The following is a 6,807-nucleotide window of genomic DNA, read 5'->3' as shown; positions in this document are numbered from 1 at the left end:
AGCCAGATCATGAGGTCTGGAGATGGAGACCATCCTGGCTAACATGTTGAAACCCTGTCTCTACTAAAAATACAAAAAATTAGCGGGGTGTGGTGGTGGGTGCCTGTAGTCCCAGGTACTCAGGAGGCTGAGGCAGGAGAATGGCGTAAACCCGGAAGGCGGAGCTTGCAGTGAGCCAAGATCGTGCCACTGTACTCCAGCCTGGGCAACCGAGTGAGACTCCACTTCAAAAAAAAAAAGAAAGAGAAAAAGAAAAACCAGAACAGAAGTAGATCAAATACAGAATAGAATAGAAAAATTATTGACAGAATCAATATAATGAGCTGTTGTTTTGAAAAAACAAAATGGATAAACCCCTAGCTAGTCTAAGAGAAACAGATAGAAGACTCAAGTAAGTAAAATTTAAAATGAAAGTGAAAAAAATGCAGTAGACACCTCAGAAATAAAAATAATCATAAGGGACTATTATGAACAATTATATTCAATTGTTTAATAAAAACTGCATTAAGATTTTTACATTTAAGTTTATAAATGAAAAATGATCACTATTTTCTACTCTAAGGCAATTTAGGCTTCAAAGATCCAAGAGCCATATAAATCGAATTGGGAACACTTCCTTATTTTTTTTGTCTCTAGCATGTATTATGTGGATTATTGCTTTCTTGAAGATTTGGAACAAACTACTTATGAAAACAGCCTCATAATTTTCTGCGTGAGTTAAATTTTAACTTCTTTAATTTTTAATAAGTATGTCTATTAAAGTTTTCTATTATATTTATTGAACTTTGTATTATTTTTGGTAAAAAATTATCTTGTTAATATGTTTCAGTTTTATAACGTAAAGTTGTTTATAGTGTTCCGTTTCTAATGCGTTTGTTTACACTCTACTTTTCACTATTAACATTAAATATTTTGCCTTTTCCTTTTTCTTATTCAATATTACCAGGAATTTTTCTGCTTCAAAAGAAAATATTTTGATATACATGTATTTTCTCCATTTCTGTAATATTGATTTGTATATTTGTTACTTCCTTTTTTCAATATTTTGGGGGGAATTTATTCTGCTCTTTCTCTGATTGATTCAGTAAAATGCCAAAATGATTACTTTTCCATCTTTCTTTGCTTTTCTATGCGATTTTTATGGTATGTATTTTCCCATAAGTGTTATTTTAGTTATAGTACACCAGTTTTGATATGAAGATCTATCTCTATCAGTTGTCAGTAAATTCTGAACTATTTTCTATTTTCCATAATAGCCATTTTAATTGTTTTTGGTTTTAATGCTTATAATCCCTATTTCTTTATTTTCAAGTTATACATTTGTATCATTTTTTAAACCTACAGTTTGTGGCATTATCTAATGAGTTTTTGATGTGATCGATAACAACTTAACTGGTATCAATCACCTTCACACCTCCCTGCCATTCTCTGTTTATGCAGCTTCAGATTTGCCAAATGCATTGGAGGAAAATCAGCCACATATTATTAATCTGAATTTGCAGCCTCTTGTCCCAAATTAGCAAATGCTCCCACAGAAAAATCTGCTGCGGAATATCAGGTTACATCTTAGCAGTTCTCCTTTCTCTAGAATTTTGACCCCTCTGGTTATCATTAATTTGGCCACACTCCAACATCTTCAAATAGATTTTTTTTAAAGTTATCTGGCTTTTCTAGTTATTTTCACGGAAGCAATAATCTGATGCATGCTAATCCACTACCTAGAAGGAAAAATTATCATTTCTATTCTCTGAATTATTTTTATGTCATTCCAGGTCAGTTTTTCGCTTTTGTTTACTTTTGGTTTATTTTTATATTCTAAGATTTTATCAAATATCTAGTAACCCTTCTTTGTTTGTTTTAAATTCACATTTATCAACAGCTAACAGCATTGCATATATCACCAACTGGTAACCTTAACTTTAAAATTAGCAAGTAGGTGCTGATATGCTAGGGTCTGCACTTGCCAATTGCAGAATGCAGAGGGCTTTATCTTCCATCATCATCACTCATACTAGCAATCATTTTTTTCCAGGTATTTGTTTAACCTTTCAAATTAAAAAAACTCTCCCTTTACCCACATTCACTAAGCCTAGTGGACATCCATTCTAGATGTAAAATAGGGAAGAGGTGAGATATGGAGGGTGTGAGTAAAGTGGTAAATGTCTTAGGCTTTGCTCGGCATGTAACAATCTCTGCCACAATTACCCAGTTCTGCCCGTGTGGTGCCTAAGCGTCCATAAACAATTTGTAAATGAATGAGGCATTAGGCAGCTGAATGGATTTGGCCTGTGGGTCATAAATTACCAACTCATGGCGCTGAAGAAATGATACATTTATAAGGTTCTCTGGATATTTTAGATTATTCCGACTTGTCATTACTATTTATTTTAAAAATGTAAGAATTGGAGATAAGTAAATTATAGACATGAGTCTATTACATATCATCCCATACATATTTATAATTTTATCAGAATTCAGGCTATTAAGAACTCTATACTTTTAAAAATGTATGCTCAGCTTAGGGTTTTCAGGAAATTTGGAAGCTGCAGCGGTACTTGGAGTCTAAGGACTCCTGACAATCTTCGGGTGCCCTCCGAGAGAAAAGGGGAGGATGCCACTGGAGTCATCCTCTTCAATGCCGCTATCCTTCCCATCTCTCTTACCCTCAGTACCACACAATACTAACCCTTCCCCTCCTCCGATGTCTTACATCACCTCCCAGGAGATGAAGTGTATTCTTCACTGGTTTGCCAATTGGTCAGGTCCCCCGCGTGAACGTTTCTTAGAGGACCTGGTAGCTAAAGCAGTGCCAGAAAAATTACAGTCACTGCTGGATAGTCTGGAGCAGCTTAGTGTGTCTGGGGCAGACCGACCACCTTCTATCTTTGAGTGCCAGCTACGTCTTTGGGATCAGTGGTTTCGAGGCTGGGCTGAGCAGGAGTGCAATGAATCTGTCAGCTGGAGTTCAGTGAGCCAGACTTCGTGGCAAAGTTTTACCAAGCAGTGGCTGCTACAGCTGGTAAGGACTGATAGGCATTCAGACCAAAGAAGATAACCATAGCTGATGGAGCCAAGGCCATGACTCTCTACAATGATAATTCAAATGTGTCATCTAAAGCTCTGGAACTGGTATTCCGACCAGCTGACTGAACTCACTGACCAGTATAGGCATGGTTATTTCAACAGTAATAGCATGTCAACTGGACTCCTATTTGTAAATATTATCAATCTAAGCAATCCTGCTTATTAGTCTACTAGTTTGCTTCTTTCTAAGAGATGTCAAATCCTCAAGAATTTGATGGCTGCTTCTGCAGCTATAACCAAAAGGAACCTACACATTATAACTCAGGCCCACTGCTGGCTCAGGAAGTGTATAAGTAGAACCCTCCTTTCCCCAGAAATAAGACAGAACAATAAAAGGTGGCATTTTTATAATTTACCTGGATTCCATTGGCTGGTTTTACCACTCCTATCAGATTCTAGTGTAATTGTGTGATACCCAAACCATTAGTTTTCCCAGTGATGATTTAATAAAATTATGAAAAATCAGGAAAAAAAATGTATGCTCAGCACAATAAATATGGAAAATATAATGTTAGTGTCCATGCTGAAACAGATAGAATAACTAAAAAGTCTTTATTCATCCATGTCTGAAATAAAACATTTTAAAACAGAAACAAATTATCTCAATCAAACCTCTTGTCTATTTCAAAGCAAATCATCTCCTTAAAATAGCATCAAATAGATTGCATTTCTTGGCCCCAAATAAGGTCAATTTATTATTTTTCTTATTTTAGTGAAACAAGATTAAACTACAGCCATGCTTTTTTTTTCAGACACTAGGATCTTAAACATTTAGGTTTGTTTTTTTTTTTTTTTAAGGAGAAAAATATATTTATCCTTAGAAGTTTCCATTTAATATCAGAAATACAGAAACTTCTAAAGGACACAGCATGTTGCCTAGAATTTAATTGCTGGGTGGCAAGGAGGCGACTACAACCATGCCATAGAGGACTTCTGCAGAAAAAAAATAAGAAATCACTCCAAAGATTCCTACAAAGAGCAAATTTCATTGAAGTACAATTTTAATTTTCTAATTACAAAAAGTCAGAAAAACTTAACCTGAGTCTTCTTGCTAATTGCTAAGCGCCCATCACCCAGTGCAAATCAAAACTAGAATGAATTTTTCCCAACTAATAAAATCATATTTAATCATGTATTGTCTTTGTTTATTCTATCTTTTCTAATTAATTCTGAAAAGAAAATTGTTTTCTCTATATGGCTATCTCTACATATTTTCCTATTTTCAAGAGCAACCAGAAATGATACTAATATTTTGGGCAAGAAAATTTGGTATGTATCAGATACAGTTACCACTGGTTAGGAATTATGTTTCAAAGAAAAAAAGAAAAGACCATATCCACTTAACACATGTCCCAAGGAAGTTATCTATGTTAGTCCGTTCTTACACAACTATAAACGAACTACCCAAGACTTGGTAATTTATAAAGGAGAGACGTTAAACTGACTCACAGTTCTGCAGGCTTAACAGGAAGCATGGTTAAGAGGTCTCAGGAAAGGTGCCATCATGGCAGAAGGCGAAGAGGAAGCAAGCACAATTTACATGGTGGCAGGTGTGAGAAGAGAGTGAAGCGGGAAAAGCCCCTTATAAAACCATCAAATCTTATGAGAACTCACTGACTGTCATGAGAATAGCATGGGGGAAACTGCCCCCATGATCCAATCACCTCCCTCCCCTTGACCTGTAGGGATTACAGGTTCTTCCCTCGACATATGGAGATTAGAATTTGAGAAGAGATTTGGGTGGGGACACAGAGCCAAACTATGTTACTATCCTAACCATTTCACATATATTATCTCAGGCAACCTTCTCTTCCATTAAGGAATTCAATGAGAGGTAAGAGAAGTTAAGCAACTTACATCAGATCTGTCAGCTATAAAGTGGCAACATCAAGATTTGCCTCCTGAGTGCAGTCTTTTGGGCATTTAAACTACTTCCCAGAATGACCAAGTGAACATAGTCTCCTGACAGTTGAGCTTATTCTTTTCCTATTCCCTTCAGTCTTAGGGCTGTAAATCATCACATTGGTGGCTTAAACCATATTATCTCCTAACACATAAGTTTGGCCAGGAAATGAAACAAGTCACTTAGGTCTTAAAAAGGAAGCTCAAAAACAAAATTCAAAGTGGAAACACCATGCTTTTATCATTTTGCAATGTATTTTTTTTTAAATCTTAAATTCTTAGAAATATGCAGGTATCTCATACTCAAAGACATTAAAAAAGAATGTTCTTTTATAAATTTTTTTTGTTTTTTTGTTATATACGTAGTCCCTGGAACAGCAACTTTCATATACAAGACATTCAATGAATCTTTTGAATCAATACATTTTTGAATAAATTACCTTAAAACATACTGGTTGGCATTCACCACCAGTGATTTTCTGTGTTATAGTTCCCATTTTTCATTTACTTTTGATTTTATTTCTCATTTAGCTAAATATGTCTTCAAGAATGGTGCCTCCAGAATGACTATACAGGAAGCATTAGGTATAGCAATCTAAAGGGGTTGGCGATGGGTGACAGGAAGGATGTTTTGGGACTCAAAACCATGGTTACACTGCAAGAATATATTTTTATTTATATTTTGTTTTAATTTAGAGTGCCTTGAGCAACTGATCGGAGACTATTGGAGTGGAGGAGGTTAAACTCCTCTAAGCATCCTTCAATGCTACCAATTGCTATTGTGGGAAATTATTTTTCCTTCTGCCTAAATGCTTGTAAGATTTTTTTTTGTAATCTTGAGAGTAAAAGCTCACCAGAATGTGAGCTAAAGTTACAACACTTTAGATAAAGTGTTTTGCTTTCTTCCACTTAGGAAAATTATTATCTATGTTGTATGATTATTATTTCTGTTTTTTGTTTTGGTCTCTCCTTCAGTAATAAAAACCATGAAAAAGTGAGTCTTTATTCTTTCTCTCCCATATCTGTGATTTTCTCTCTCATTGCTTTAATCTAAATCCTCTCAAATACTGTGAAGGTTTTCTTTCACATTTAAAATCATTTTCCTTTACAGACATGTCTGTTCTTCATTGTCCTAAAGGTGGATTTTAATTTATTTGGAACAATTTTTACATATATTAGCCATCTGATTTTAAATTTTATCCTAATGGACTCTATTTCCTTCAGGCCTTACTAATTTTCTGTTTTCTTAATGTATAAAGTTGTGATTGCCGAGTCTCCCCAAGACTACAGATGACAGTTTTCAGAAGAACACTCTGTCTTTAGGCCTTGAAAGTGCTGCTCTTTTTCTCTTAATTTGAAGTAATTTTAAAATAATCCCTTTCCCTTTTAAAATGTCTTATTTTTCCTCAACAATGTATTTATATTAGTTTTAGTCCTTTTCTATAAGCCCACGCTCATATAATCTCCTTTCCTGATCTTTAGGAAGATTAATATGTTTAAACCCTGGTACAATTTCCTGCTTCTGAAAGGCTTCACCTATGTTACCCCTCATATATATGGGTGGGTACCTCCCTCCTAGTCTATGAGATGGTTCTCTACTCTGATAATTTCCATGATGCTCTGTTTTACAGTTTCCCAGAGGTTTCTCATGGGTTGAAGCTCCAGTTTATCTACAGTGGTAGCTGGAATGATAATACATCCTGTTTTTGTCACCTTTCTTCATCTGTTATGCCACTCCCCTCCCTTACTGATATTTCCTCTACCTCCCAAATAAACTACTTATAGTTGGAAAAAAGAAAAGAAAGAAAGAAAGAAAAGAAA

The 6,807-nt window shown here is 35.1% G+C and overlaps 1 pseudogene across 1 annotated transcript; it reads left to right on the top strand.

Moving 5' to 3' along the window:
- The first annotated feature begins 2,611 nt into the window (after positions 1–2,611).
- LOC105503270 lies at positions 2,612–3,552 on the top strand (annotated as a pseudogene). Its single transcript, XR_001000457.1, has one exon. The product of XR_001000457.1 is annotated as an uncharacterized protein C14orf119-like (transcript).
- The last annotated feature ends 3,255 nt before the right edge of the window (positions 3,553–6,807 follow it).

This window comes from Colobus angolensis, unplaced genomic scaffold (assembly GCF_000951035.1).
Source record: "Colobus angolensis palliatus isolate OR3802 unplaced genomic scaffold, Cang.pa_1.0 Scaffold84, whole genome shotgun sequence".
Lineage (NCBI taxonomy): Eukaryota > Metazoa > Chordata > Mammalia > Primates > Cercopithecidae > Colobus > Colobus angolensis.
The sequence above is the reverse complement of the archived record's forward strand: the minus strand, read 5'-3'. Positions and strand labels throughout refer to the sequence as shown.